Source organism: Schistocerca nitens, chromosome 5 (genome assembly GCF_023898315.1).
Source record: "Schistocerca nitens isolate TAMUIC-IGC-003100 chromosome 5, iqSchNite1.1, whole genome shotgun sequence".
Lineage (NCBI taxonomy): Eukaryota > Metazoa > Arthropoda > Insecta > Orthoptera > Acrididae > Schistocerca > Schistocerca nitens.
Window position 1 is genome coordinate 126,369,972 of NC_064618.1, and position 15,585 is coordinate 126,385,556.

At 42.2% G+C, this 15,585-nt stretch overlaps 1 pseudogene; it reads left to right on the forward strand.

Moving 5' to 3' along the window:
* Positions 1 to 13,271: 13,271 nt before the first annotated feature.
* Positions 13,272 to 13,389, forward strand: LOC126261114 (5S ribosomal RNA; annotated as a pseudogene).
* The last annotated feature ends 2,196 nt before the right edge of the window (positions 13,390 to 15,585 follow it).

Consider the following 15,585-nt stretch of genomic DNA (forward strand, 5'->3'; position numbering starts at 1 on the left):
CCACTGTGAGCACTTTGAAGTATGCCACGCTGGTGTCACTAGATGGTTAGCATACGGTGCTCGAGAAGGCGGTGGTTGCATCTTACGTGCGACGACAGCGGCGTATGATTACGGCCCATAGGCTGTATTAACACAAATAGACTTTCTAGCTTTTACGCTCATATGTGGCTTTAAGTAATTTATCTGTTGTTACTGTTCATCCTATAACCTCATTTTCCAGATACCATTCATTCCACTGAACTTCAGTTCAAAGTCGCTTTCCGTTTCAGATGGAATTAAATGTCATCAGCAAACCTCAAAGTTTTTATTCCTTCTCCCTGAATTATATTTCCCTTTACAACTGATTTCTTTAGAGATTACTCAGTGTACATCTTAAATGACATCAGTAATTGATTCCATTTTATGTCTTTTTGGTAATTGGAGTCATCTTTCTGTAAAAGCTATAACTAACCTTACACATCCTGTGTCTGGAAAACATGGCAGAAACACCCCACCAGACTAAACTCCATTTCGACTCTCTACATCATTCCGTCACTATCTCTAAGTCTTCTGCAGTAGCTGGAACCCTACCCTGCAATAACTTCTACATTATATTAGAAACCAGAATAACATCTTAAGCTTGAGAAGACAGTTGATGATATATTACCATTGTCCTCGTATGCATTCGTTACCTTTGTACATCCTTCCTTCCACGCAGATCTTCCCTATTTACCAGCATTCTTTGTTGTTGTTGTTGTTGTGGTCTTCAGTCCTGTGACTGGTTTGATGCAGCTCTCCATGCTACTCTATCCTGTGCAAGCTTCTTCATCTCCCAGTTCTTACTGCAACCTACATCCTTCTGAATCTGCTTAGTGTATTCATCTCTTGATCTCCCTCTACGATTTTTACCCTCCACTCTGCCCTTCAGTGCTAAATTTGTGATCCCTTGATGCCTCAAAACATGTCCTACCAACCGGTCCCTTCTTTCTGTCAAGTTGTGCCACAAACTCCTCTTCTCCCCAATTCTATTCAATACCTCCTCATTAGTTATGTGATCTACCCATCTAATCTTCAGCGTTCTTCTGTAGCACCACATTTCGAAAGCTTCTATTCTCTTCTTGTCCAAACTATTTATCGTATATGTCTCACTTCCATACATGGCTACACTCCATACAAATACTTTCGGAAACGACTTCCTGACCCTTAAATCTATACTCGATGTTAACAAATGTCTCTTCTTCAGAAACGATTTCCTTGCCATTGCCAGTCTACATTTTATATCCTTTCTACTACGAACATCATCAGTTATTTTACTCCCTAAATAGCAAAACTCCTTTACTGCTTTAAGTGTCTCATTTCCTAATCTAATTCCCTCTGCATCACCCAATTCAATTTCACTGCATTCCACTATCGTCGTTTTGCTTTTGTTGATGTTCATCTTATATCCTCCTTTCAGTGTTCTTAGCTGGCGCAATCTCCTTGTATTTCCTTTCCCCAGAAACCACTATATCAGAAAAACCTATTTCATACACCTGTAAATTCTTTTTATATCTGTCACTATAACTGTTGTTACTGTTGTCATTATTGTTACTACTGTTATCATTATTAGTGGCAACAGCTGCAGTAGTACAAGTACTGCCAGTATTAAATTTATTACTTCATAGTCACCCTGCCACGTCAAACACTCAAATTATTTTAACACTGAAATGAAACTTCCTGGCAGATTAAAACTGTGTACCGGACCGAGAATCGAACTCGGGACCTTCACCTTTCGCGGGCAAGTGCTCTGCCATCTGAGTTACCCAAGCATGACTCACGCCCCGTCCTCACAGCTTTACTTCTGCTAGTACCTTGTCTCCTACCTTTTAACACTATTTTTACTGTTATTTCTTGGGTAAATATTTTGTAAAAAGTACTCGACATACGATATGAAACCTGACGATTAAAGAGAGGACACGAGGGTCCTAATCATATCAGGTTAAATAAGTAAATAAATAAATAGGATATGATCTATATACCTGCAGGAAAGAAGGTGAGAAGGAGGGCTGTGTAGGTCGTTACTACGGAGATGAAGCCGGAGACGACTGCCAGATCGAGAGTGAGCACTCCCATCAGACTGGTCGTGGGACGGCCAGAGGACACCTGCAGCACCAGCAGCCGCAGTTCTCGCTGTGTGTCGTCCACCCAACCCCTCCTTCCCAGCAGAAGCTGCGAGCACAGCCTCACTGTGAGGTCTGCCTCGGAAGACACCCAGTGAGCTGGTAAAACGAATATAGCTATAGTACCTGCGTTGTAGATTAAGGCGCACCATGAATACCATAAGCTGCTAAACCCTTTTGGGCCAAATAACATTGGTTTCGTAACAATGAAGTAAGTCATCTGCACAACAACTGACGATAATGCTACGAGGTAAAGAATCAGAAAAATCTGGTGAGCAGACGCCACCAGCGCTGACAACTCACACAGTGCCACATAACATCGACTAAGCGCTCGCACAGCAGACGGTGTGCAGTGAAAGTCTCTGTCAGAGAAACCTGAAGTACTGTTCCGTTCCGAACATCTGCCTGAATACTTCTGCTTATCAGCTGCTCTGTCTTTCATCTTCGTGAGGTACATGTTCAGTAATGACAGCCTGTTCTTGACAATCAACTGCAGGTTTGCGAAACGTAAGACTGTCATCATGGACGATCCATAACAATTCATCATACATACTGATGTTATTATGTCGTTTTGCTTTATATCTCCAGTGAAGGGGAGACTGAGCATCAAGCAATACAATAAAAGCACTACTGATAACTGCATCTTAACAAACTTTGATGATGATTCCCTTATCAGTCTTACGTCGATAGCCAGGCATCTATCACATGAAGCTAACAAGCGAAGCATCTTTTGGTATTTACATGTGTTACAGACGATGTCGGTAACAATCGCAATGAAGGACAGGGATGAATACTGAAGAGCTACTGTTACCATCAGAAATTGTACCACAGAAGACGTCTGTTTTGTCTGCTGCACGAAGTATGACGCAACACATGCACATAGTAACTGCAGTGGACTGGCGAGGCTTGCGTAGATAATATCCGTCTGCGACCTCTTTAGAGTTGCAGTAGCGGCGTCGACCGTAAACGACATCAGACCAAATAATTTACACGCTAGGAAAAACGGTTTTCCTGCCAACAGGAGCTGCTCCGTCCTTTCGGTTACTGGCTTCATCTGAAACAAGAATACATTTTGTTAGAAAGATGCTACATACATGAATGTGATTCCCTCTTTTATTGGTACTCTGGATAGACAATACTGAAAATGGGACTATATTGTTGAATGATACGTCTCATACCAATAGAAGGGGAGGGAAGCCAAAATGATGCCAGTCTGCATTATTGGCAAATTTATTGAATATGGCGGCTCATCCTGGAGGTTCCCCCATCTCCTCTGCCTGGGATGTAGATGTGACAACGATGTATAACATCTTCCACTTACCCTCTCCTCTACCACTTGCGAATTGATGGGAAAACGTGTCAGTCGGTGCTGAGTTACTAGAAAGGGAGGATGTATGGTACAGTCTATATTTATTTATTTTGGCGAGAAATGTGTTCTTGGTGGTGTTACGTTGCTGATGGATTGCCCTACGGCTGCCTCCACACTCGCCCCCCCCCCCCCCCCCCCCCGCCCCACTTTACTCATTGCCCCCGCCACAACATTTTTCCGGTCGCGCTGGTGTGTATGGTCGCCTCGAAGTTTGAAGACTGACAACAGAGACACCAGAGGGTGTCATTAAAAAATATTGGGAATAGGGAAAAACCGACCCCATAAAACCTCGACAGAAGAGAGTGGCAGCAGCTGTATGCGTGTTAGCCTTGGTGTTCAGGTACAGACTAACCAGCTGAGAATGAGCCTTATCTTCCCTCCTACGTTCCCTCCTCCCCCCCTCTCCTCCTCCCTTAGGTAGTGATAACCAGTTTTCTGAGCTTGTCCTATCCTGTCACTGATGGTAAGCAGACAGATCCAGCTGCCGGCAGTCATACACTGTTTCCGTGCTGCAGAAATCAGTTTCAGACAAAAGACTCAAGGACAGGACGCTTCCTGCAAAGCGTGAAACGTATTTCTCGTAAGGACTGGCCCTCCAGCAAGAATACAGCTGCCGGCAGTCATACACTGTTTCCGTGCTGCAGAAATCAGTTTCAGACAAAAGAATCAAGGACAGGACGCTTCCTGCAAGCCGTTAAACGTATTTCTCGTAAGGACTGGCCCTCCAGCAAGAATAGCGAAATACTTGGCTGTCCCTCACGGATGAAGACCTGAATGACCAACACCGGTGTCCTTTCAACCGTTGTGGATGTTTCAGCACAGTCTGAAAGTGGTCCTCGGCTAAGTAAAGCCAGAATGATGTAGGAAAAACATTGAAGTAACACGTCCTGCGTAAACGAGATACACACAGGCTATTATGCTAGTCATCTCACTGTGCGCCGATCAGCCAACTCCGCCCCCCTGATAGTGGAGAGCAGGGTCCGCCACTGCATGCGGCCGTAATCTCTCATCACTCACATCTGTTCTACCTCTTCATATGAACTGACTGAAGGCTGCCTGGAAGAGGTTTCAGAAGCTCCCCTGCACCGGATAAAAGCTTTGTTTCTGTCTGTGTGTTCTCGTATACTATGGAAGGATGAGATATTCAGCTCGCCTCACAGACTGTCGCCTTATGGAACATCTATTTGAGTAAAAAGCTTGCTGTCAACACTTGTTGACAAGTTCCTATGGGACCAAACTGCTAAGGTCATCGGTCCCAAGGCTCACACACTACTTGATTTAACGTGAACTAACATACGCTAAGGACAACACACACACACACACACACACACACACACACACACACACACACACATGGCCAAGGGAGGACTTTAATCTCCGACGTGGATAGCCGCGCGAACCGTGACAAGGCGTCTAAGACCGCACGGCTACCCCGCGCGGCTGAGAGAGAGGCATTTCTGCTATACAGACGGTGGGTGAACAGATAGTAGAGGAATTTTACACAGCTCACATGCTCCTCATGGACTATCTGCCTAAAATGTTGCTGTGTTACAGCTCAATTGCTAGAATAACATCTCATTTGTGGTGTCACCGCCAGACACCACACTTGCTAGGTGGTAGCTTAAATCGGCCGCAGTCCATTAGTAAATGTCGGACCCGCGTGTCGCCACTGTCAGGATCGCAGACCGAGCGCCACCACAAGGCAGGTCTCGAGAGACGTACTAGCACTCGCCCCAGTTGTACGGACGACATTGCTAGCGACTACACTGATCGAAGCCTTTCTCTCATTTGCCGAGAGACAGAATAGCCTTCAGCTAAGTTAATGGCTACGACCTAGCAAGGCGCCATTTGTACCATTGCATGTATCTCAAGATAGTCTCACTTGTATCATCAAGAATGCTGTATACCAAAGGACGATATAAAAGTTAAGTGTTCTAGTAGCTACGTTCTTTTCTTTATCACATTCATCACGTATCCTGTTCCAGACTTCGCGCCAGTCGGCGTGTGTGTACGTGTGCCCTTCCGGCTACCCGTCTCTGTGGACTGGCTGCCTTGTCAGTCCACTACGTCATTTATTTAAAAAAGTGACTGAATTTACACGAACACTCCTTTGCTGCATGAAGTACTTACGCTCGTATACTCCCGAGACACACGTTATTGTTATGCCAGCTACAACGGAATATTCTGCCGACAGACGTCACCTCATATTATGTAAAGGATGATTTCTTATGCTTTTAAAACGAATACTGTGACAGCGCAAACAGTGAATATAGTACTAAAATCAATAACATTTCCACTTAAACAGATGTAAAGTCATTCTGGTAGTATGAACTTACGTTTACTATAATGAATACTGGACTGAGAACGCTGAATCTTCCGTTGAATATACTAGAAAATAAGCACTTAACACCATCCAACAGTTCTTAAACTTATATTCACCTAACTAATTTCACACAGTATGATGGGTATAAGACTTCGCCAATAATGTTAATCATTATTGAGCGAACATTCCGTGATGCATAGGCGTAGTTTTCTTGTGAGCGGTACCGGATAAAAGCGTCAGGATAAAAGCGTCTAAGGAGAAAACAGACGTAATCCTCTTATAATCGAAGAACTATTCAAAAAAGTCAGAAAGAAACAGGAAAGCAACTCCTGTGTTATTCTGCTAGTGAACGCAAGCCCTGGTCCTACAGGAAACGGGAAAAAAGCAGATGCTTATATACGAGGGCTGTTCGGAAAGAAAGTTCCGACTAGTAGCGAAATGAAAACTACTTTGGAAATCCGATGAATTTTTGCACAGCTATGTTGGGTAGTGTCTATAATATGCCCTTTAATCGCGGCACGTCGCTCTTTTCAATTCAGAGATCACAGCGAGGACGTAAAGATAGTAGAGAACAGTGTCTCCTGCCAAGTAAGAGGGCCTGGTGAGGGACTTCGCCTGATGTTGTGCAGCCCACGTAACGTAACTGTCACACATTTTGTTCTTCATTACAGCTCTCGGCCACACTCTGTAGAACAATGAAGATGCTCCTGCAGCGTTTTCGACGTAAGTTTTTGATCACCCAAACTACACAGTTCGTAATTATCTCGTCCTGAGTTTCATTTCTGCTCACATGAACCGCTGGCTATGAAGACAACATTTTGGCACAGATAAGGAGCTGCAGACGGGCGTAGAGAATTAGAGGAAACCAATGGCGGCTGCCTTCGAAGACGAGTGTACTAGAAAGTTGGTGCAACGCTACGATAAACGTCTAACTCAAAGCGGCGGCAATGTAAAGAAGTAGCTGTAAGATGTAACTAACTACAGCAAGTAAAAAATTTTTATTTTCACAGCGGTTTCCAATTACTTTCCGAATAGCCTTCGTATTTTCAGCTAAAGCGAAATCACCTTATGAAAGGAATTCACCGTAGAAAACCAGCGTTGAGATTCCCACATGCAAATGTACAGAAGCAAGCACACTACACCGTTGGTCAATTATACAATATCTTCTGTTCATTAACTTCCCACTGCTTCTGTAAATTATCAGCATTCTGATCCAGTGAACTAAATCGCTATGTAGTGCTCCACAATCACAAGCAGCTCTCATGCTAAGTTTAGTAAGAGAAATTGTAGCAGCCCTTAACCGCAGATTCTCGTTCTGCATGTTAGCAATCATATAAAGTGCTTAAAGTGCTTTTCTTTTTGTCGGCTTCAACGTCTGCGTCGTCTAAATAAGAATCCATTCTGAAAATCCTGCTTTTTAAATCCTCTGAGCTAGCAGGGACCAGAACATCGATGGTTGTCAAAGGCAATATACCATCTAGTATAGATTTAGTATTAGCACTCTGGGTTTGGTGAATAAACTCTGCTATGTATCCATTTTATGCATGCACAAACTATTCAGTTCACAGCATTCAGCAACCCCCCTCCCCTGTCCTCATCTCAAGCAGCTATTTATGTTGGTGTCGAGCTGTTCAAACTATGGCTCCGAAGGCACAGTGTAAGTCTGCATTTCTCAGTAATTATTCACTTAACAGCAATGGCGTGTGTTTATTAATGCACATAGAAATCTAGTTTGAAATACTGACTGTGAATCTTTTGTTTTCTTTTTTTCCCCACAGCACTCTGAGATGAGGAGGAGGCATGTGTGGAGAGGGATAGTTCCATGTGGGGAGGAGATACAATATCTATTACAATGTTATTTTTATTGTATTTTATGGTTTTATAGACAGGATTAGCATGTATTCCTGTCATTCAAGTGATGTATTTAAATATCCATTGCAACAAAACTCGTCTTGTGCGTGTGTTTTGCAATGTGGCAACATATTGGTAAAGAGCTGTGGTGGTTTTCTTGTTGCGCGATCTTAAATCTGTTGAATGTCGCCATGTTTGATTGCTGGTTCGGGAACCAATTTTCCAATCGTGTCTCCAACTCCAATTCTACGTAATGTAGCTGGAACTTTCTATAGTAATTAGAGTGACTAATAAACGTAACATCTGCGTTTGAATCTCACCTAATAATTTCTAATAAACGTAACATCTGCGTTTGAATCTCACCTAATAATTTATCACAGATGAGCACTCATTTATTTCTTCCTTGTGTACAACTTTTACTCTTACTCGAGTTGTAATACGCGACATTCACAACTGTAAGTTCCTTTCCTCTTTATCGGAGCACGTATAATGTCAGACTGATTTACATTACATTCAACAACAGAGATAATAGAAACCAGAGATAAAGCAATGGTAATGTTCGCTTTTCTTATACAAGGAGTAACAACTTTGGTTCCTACACATAGCATAGTATCTTACATAGTTACTTCAGTAGTAAAATGGGATAATACTGTGGTCTCCCCAAGTGTACTGGAGAGTGAGTTATGGACCGATGCTGCACTCCTGCATCATTTAGTTCAAAGTTTACATTTAAATTACTGACTACAATATTCTTTATATGTTTTCACACTACATCACTACTAATACGTTCGTGCGTTTACATTCCATTCTCCAGTTAAAGACTGATCATGCGTGTCATGACAACAACTATGTATTAATCTAGAACTGCATTTGCTTATAGTGATGTATGTTGTTTAACTGTTGCATGATGTTCACAGTGTTTCATTAAGGTCTCAACACTGAAAAAAACTATCTTGGATTATAACTTTTCTTCTCATTAGAGCAGGAATGAAGGGGAAAACCAGGAAAAACCGCATTGAGTTCTTCAGCACTGAGAACTCCAATGTGAGAATCAATCTATATTGACTGGACTAATTAGGTTTGTTGCATAACTTGTAGCCTTTTGTCGTCGTGTCGGTGACAAATGTTGTTGTGTGTGTGATATCTTATGGGACTTAACTGCTAAAGTCATCAGTCCCTAAGCTTACACACTACTTAACCTAAATTATCCTGAGGACAAACACACACACCCATGCCCGAGGGAGGACTCGAACCTCCGCCGGGACCAGCCGCACAGACCACAACTGCAACGCTGTGACCGCTCGGCCAATCCCGCGCGGCAACAAATGATGAATGTGACAGAACAGTTGGCCAACATCTAGATCTAAGGAAAACGTGTTCAGGATGGACGTTGTATACAGAGCATAACCTTCCTTCGGGTTGGTACGGGGAACAGCTCGATGATGGGATAAGGAAAAATCATCGTCATAGTTTATTAGAATTTTGACAGGTAATTTCTGTCAACTGCATCTGTGCTGTCATTCCTGTACACGCATGCCTTATACTCATTACTACAGGTAAGCTAAAGTATGCAAAATTACAATGGACATTTGCATGGATTGCGGCTGTACATTTTCATATCCGTGTCTACTGACGCATCACACGGGGATGGGTGTTCTAACCACAAAAAAATCACTAAAAGTGAAAAAAAGGAGTAGCCCAGATATCTGTATAACTAATAGATAGATACAGCTAAAATTAAGATATGTGGAGAGGTAGCTGAGTCTGTTTTCTGTGTGTTGCAATGATGGAACTAATCACTTGCATTCTCTTCAGTGAAAGTTGAAACAAATCATTACTAACGTAATAACACAAAAAATACAAAACTGCATAATAAAACTGCTGCCACAATGTCATATACACTTATATTAATATATATGTAACAAAAACAACATAATATTGTGTCTGAACGAATGATATATCTCAATTTTGTTTGTCAGTGACATACGAATGTATCTGAGAACAACCATTAACCCAAAACTAATCACTAAACATTATAAGAGAATATTTTTGTCACTGATTACATCAGTCTTCAGAATAATATGGTTTTACGTCCTGATGCAGATGCATCACCTTCATATTGGTACTAGTAATGTAACGTAAGACATACGCACCAGCATTCAGTACTGATATAATCCGAAGGTGCACTGTGTACACAGGAGATCATTTTTCGTTTTCCTTCTCAGGCAATGACGCCTTTGGATGGCTCTTCAGTAACAGCTTTGTTCCCGCTGGGTTGTAGTTGCGTCTTCTTCAACAGCTGCTCATAGTACTTCATCCTGTGTTGTGCTTTTCCCTTCATCCTATGTAATGCTTAACGAATCATGGTCTCCCTAGGTTCTATTACAGCATTTATCTTCGGTAAACAATTGATCCCCTCATTGTTTTCCTTTTTATTAAACAGAAGTTCCGTTGGCGTAGCTTCAGTTGACGAGAGAGTCAAATTATTGTATACTTATTCAAACGGCTATGAATAGTCTATCCACTATGTTTCTTTACGGTGGCAATATGCGCAGATAGATCTGTTTAATTCATGAAACAACCTCGCCATTGGTTACGATTTACGACAATCTGGAGATCAAAATTTGCTTTATCCCGTTGTATCTTAAGTACCTTTTCTACCAGTGTGCCATAAATTTGACAGCATTGTCTCACAATAACACACCTGGCTTGGCAACGTGAGGAATGTAATCATTTGCGAGACTATTGATGATGGACTGCGCGGTATACATGCGGATAGGATACAGTTTCATATATTTGGTAAACAGGTCGTAAAATCCTGTAAGTATTTAACATTTCCTCTCTTAGTAGGTAGGTGTCCCATTACATCAACACATACAGTCTGTAGTGGTTCTCCTGTGATGATCGGATGTAAAACTCCACAGGCACTGTGGTTTGAAGGTTTAGCCTTTTGACGTATTTGATATTTTCTTGTTATTTGCTGAACACTTTTTCCTAGATTAGGAACATGACAATATCAAATTACCTTCCGCATGGAATGTGGAATGCACTCAATGACTGTGATATGACCTTCAAAACTCTGGGGAGTAGCCATCACTCGTTTCCTTTGTGGATTTATTAAAGCAAATTCAGATTTCGGCTGATAACTCGCCATTATCAATGCAATACTTCATCATGTCACAGTTCATTCAAGACTTCAAGTCTTGAATAACTGTTACAGGAGCGTAATCAGCAGGGGTTCACGTACAAAACGTTAGTCAGAATTTATGTCACTGGCATGCAATAATTTATTTTGAATGTCATAAAATAGCTTCGCCTTTAATATTCTAATAAGGTCCTTGGCAGATACTGGTTCCGATAAATATTTCGTCTTGTTATGATAATACCCAAAGTATCTGCATAACATACCTAACCGTGAATTGCAACGTTCTGGATTGTAAATCTGCTTACGGATTCTCTCTTGTATTGTAGCAGAGCAATACCTTGCAATAAATGCATTCCCGAATTCGGCATATGTATTACAAGTTTCTGATGCTTCAGCTGCCCAAAGGGCTCCGTCACCTATATATATATGTCCATTAACATAACTTATCTGCTGACTTTCGGTCCAGAATCTAGTTAAAACATCTTTAAATGACGTGATGAAAATGACTGACTCTACAGTTTTCTTCACTCCGCAAGGTAGAGTTATAGGGCCTTTGAAGTTCCTTATCTATATAAACGATTTTGGAGACAATCCGAGAAGCCGTCTTATGTTTTCTGCAGATGACACTATCGTTTATCATCTAATAAAGGCATCAGAAGATCAAAACAAATAGCAAAACGAATTACAAAATATATCTGCATGGTGCGAAAATTGGCAATTGACCCTCAATAACGAAACGTTTGAAGTCATCCACACGAGTGCTAAAAGGAATCCGTTAAACTTGGGTTACATGATAAATCAGTCAAATTTAAAGGCCATAAATTCAAATAAATACCTGTAAATTACAATTACGAACAGCTTAAATTGGGAGGAACACATAGAAAATGTTATGCGGAAGGCTAACCAAGGACTGCGTATTATTAGCAGGACACTTAGAAAATGTAACAGACCTACTAGGGAGACAGACAGCACGACGTTTGTTCGTCCTCTTTTAGAATACTACTGCACGCTGTGGAATCCTTACCAGATAGCATTGACGGAGTACATCGAAAAAGTTCAAAGAAGTGCAGCACGTTTTGTATTATCGCGAAATATGGGACAGAGTGTCACTGAAATGATACAAGATTTGGGATGGACAAAGACGTTTTTCGTTGCGGCGGAAACTTCTCACGAAATTCCACTCAGCAACTTTCTCCTCCGAATGCCAAAATATTTTGTTGACACCGACCTACATATGGAGAAACGATAAACATGATAAAACAAGGGAAATCAGAGCTCGTACGGAAAGATGTATGTGGTCGTCTTATCGCGCTGTACGAGATTGGAGAAATAGAGAATTGTGAAGGTGCTTCGATGAACCCTCTGCAGGCACTTAATTTGATTTGCAGAATATCCATGTAGATGTAGATGTAGATAAGATGGAAATTTTGTATGCTTAATTAATTTTACTTACGTATGTAATGCTGCATAATCACTCACATGATCTGGCGTTACATTCGGGTACGGTGGTCTTTGTATCTGTACTTGCTCATGTTGTTTAAAAGATTGTTGTGTGGGGTGCTTTTGACTAGCTCTCATTGTCATGCTCTCATTTCAGTAATGAACGAGTAGTTATCCTGCTAAGAATCACGTAGATTGTTCATTTGCTGACTGACGTCTTCCATTTGTGGTTACGCCAGAACACAGTAGGGAAAAAATATTCACTACTATGCATGAAATACGTAAACAGAATGACAGTTGTTTATTGACAGTGCACCCGTAACTACCTTATAAATTGAAATATGATTTATGTAATTCACAGTCATGAACGGTGTCGACACAGAAATTTGTTTCTATATTTAGTAATTCATAAAAAAATAATTTGTGTGGGTGGCGCTATTTACTATATTAGAAGACGCTTTGGGGATACCTAACTTCGACGTCTCGGTTACAACATTCATAAAAATGTTCGCTTAATTGAGTTCGAGTTTCTTTCAAACCTCTGACAATTTTTTAGCTAGAAATATCTTATCTTACTTGACTTCTTTTACCGCTGACTGAATCTTCTGCACAACAGTAGTTGTCAGCTGGTTATCTTTGTCCTCTGATGGGAAACCTCCATAAACTGCTCTGCTTGTTGTGTGAGTTACTTGTTGATAATACCACGCTGTCCACGAGTAACATCTCCAACTGCTTGTGACAGCTCTGGAATTACAGCTGAGTTTACAGTTTTTTCTTGGAATAACGTGCTTGATTGTAACTTTGAAACAACACATCAGAAAAAAATCTAATGCGGACTGTGTAGCATCAACGTCGCACATATGGTTGACACAAACAAATCGTTCACACTGACTACGTCTAATCTACAATAAAAGTGCCTGTCTGCTACTAATAACTCGCTTCTACACCATTTAAAAGAGTCGGCAGTGACAGAAATGAAAATATTCACCTGCTTCTCGTGCATTAGGCAACGGCTTTGCCGCAGTGGATACACTGGTTCCCGTCAGATCACCGAAGTTAAGCGCTGTCGGGCGTGGACGGCACTTGGATGGGTGACCATCCGGGTCCCCATGCGCTGCTGCCATTTTTCGGGGCGCACTCAGCCTCGTGATGCCAGTTGAGGAGCTACTCGACCGAACAGTAGCGGCTCCGGTCACAGAAAACCATCATAATGACCGGGAGATCAGTGTGCTGACGCGGGCCCTTCCTATCCGCATCCTCACCTGAAGATTACATGGCGGTCGGATGGTCCCGATGGGCCACTTGTGGACTCAAGGTGGATTTTGCACTTTTTTTTATTTTTATTTTTTTTTACACTGTCGTGTAGTCATCCAATGTTACAATTATTCGATCTCAAGTTTTGCTCCTGTACATGTATCTTCTCTGCAATACTCCATCAATCGTACGTGCAAAAGAAAAACAATATCAGTAACATGTACCAAAATTTGTAATAAATACAGTGTGTTGTAACGTATGATGCAAACTCAAGATCAGTCCTGTCATGGTAGACAGATCGTATCGTCATATTTATTGTGTTTTCTGGTTTTATTAACAAGATAAGCATGTATCCTTGTTTTTAAATGGTGTACAGAAATGTCTATTGAAACTAAACTCGCCTTGTCTGTGTTTCGTCATGTAGTAATATATTGATATAGAGCTAAAGCAGATTCCTCTTGAGTCCGTTGAAAGTCTCCGTGTTTGTTTGCAGGTTCGTACGTCAACCTCCACAGCCTCTCTCCAACTCCATGTCGACATAATATAACTGAAACTTAGTGATTAGAGCTACTAGAAAGAGTAAGATGTTCGTTCGAGTCTCATCTCATTTTGTATCATGGATGAGCACTCATTTATTCCTTCTTATTTCTTCCTTGGATACAGCTGTTGCTGCAGATGGTGATGGATGGTGAGATGGAGTACACCATAGTGTTTACCACTAAACCGTTTGTGTGTGTGTGTGTAATTAAAGTGCTTTCCGTGCAGCTGAAAATACTTATCAACACTTCAAATCACAAATTCATCAGCAAGTTTAACGATATAAGCAATAAATCTTTTGTTACCCGCAGAGCACGAGATCTGGGGCGAAATTTATTATCTCCTCAACGCGATTGAGTGGCGGGAGGTGGAGGTGGAATAAGAGGAGGAGAAGGAGGAGACGGAAGAGAAGGAAGTGGAGTGGGTTGAACGTAAGTACATAACCACAGAATTTAATCTCGCACGCTTTCTGCTAGGATGAAAATACATCTCGTCATGCAGATGAGCTGTGTGTCGATTACGCAGTGTGTAATTTGTTTTTATTTCGGCCTTAAACTGAAAGTCTCTGTCTTTGCAGAGTTGTTCGGATAGTTAGAGTGCCAGAGTACCTTATGCAGACTATTTTATTACCTCCCTATAATTACACTGTAGCTCATCCTTAGTCATATCAGATAGCTTGATTTCAATCCCCTTCTTTGTGTAACGATTCATTCAGTGGTATTGAGAAGTTTCTGGAGGTTCGATGATTTAAAGAGGGGTTTCACAGATGGACTCGGTGTCAACGGCGTAGCAGATACGTTAGCAAATCAATAGTGTGCTTAGGGATGAGGTGTGATCTGAGTTTTGAATGCGTTGAGGCTGTGTAACCTAGTGAGTGATTGCATATTATTACTTTGCTACACACGGTTTTCTGACACAGACATCGGAAGCCAATGTTGTAACCGAGACGTCAAAGTTAGGTACCCCCGAAGCGTCTTCTAATATACACTCCTGGAAATGGAAAAAAGAACACATTGACACCGGTGTGTCAGACCCACCATACTTGCTCCGGACACTGCGAGAGGGCTGTACAAGCAATGATCACACGCACGGCACAGCGGACACACCAGGAACCGCGGTGTTGGCCGTCGAATGGCGCTAGCTGCGCAGCATTTGTGCACCGCCGCCGTCAGTGTCAGCCAGTTTGCCGTGGCATACGGAGCTCCATCGCAGTCTTTAACACTGGTAGCATGCCGCGACAGCGTGGACGTGAACCGTATGTGCAGTTGACGGACTTTGAGCGAGGGCGTATAGTGGGCATGCGGGAGGCCGGGTGGACGTACCGCCGAATTGCTCAACACGTGGGGCGTGAGGTCTCCACAGTACATCGATGTTGTCGCCAGTGGTCGGCGGAAGGTGCACGTGCCCGTCGACCTGGGACCGGACCGCAGCGACGCACGGATGCACGCCAAGACCGTAGGATCCTACGCAGTGCCGTAGGGGACCGCACCGCCACTTCCCAGCAAATTAGGGACACTGTTGCTCCTGG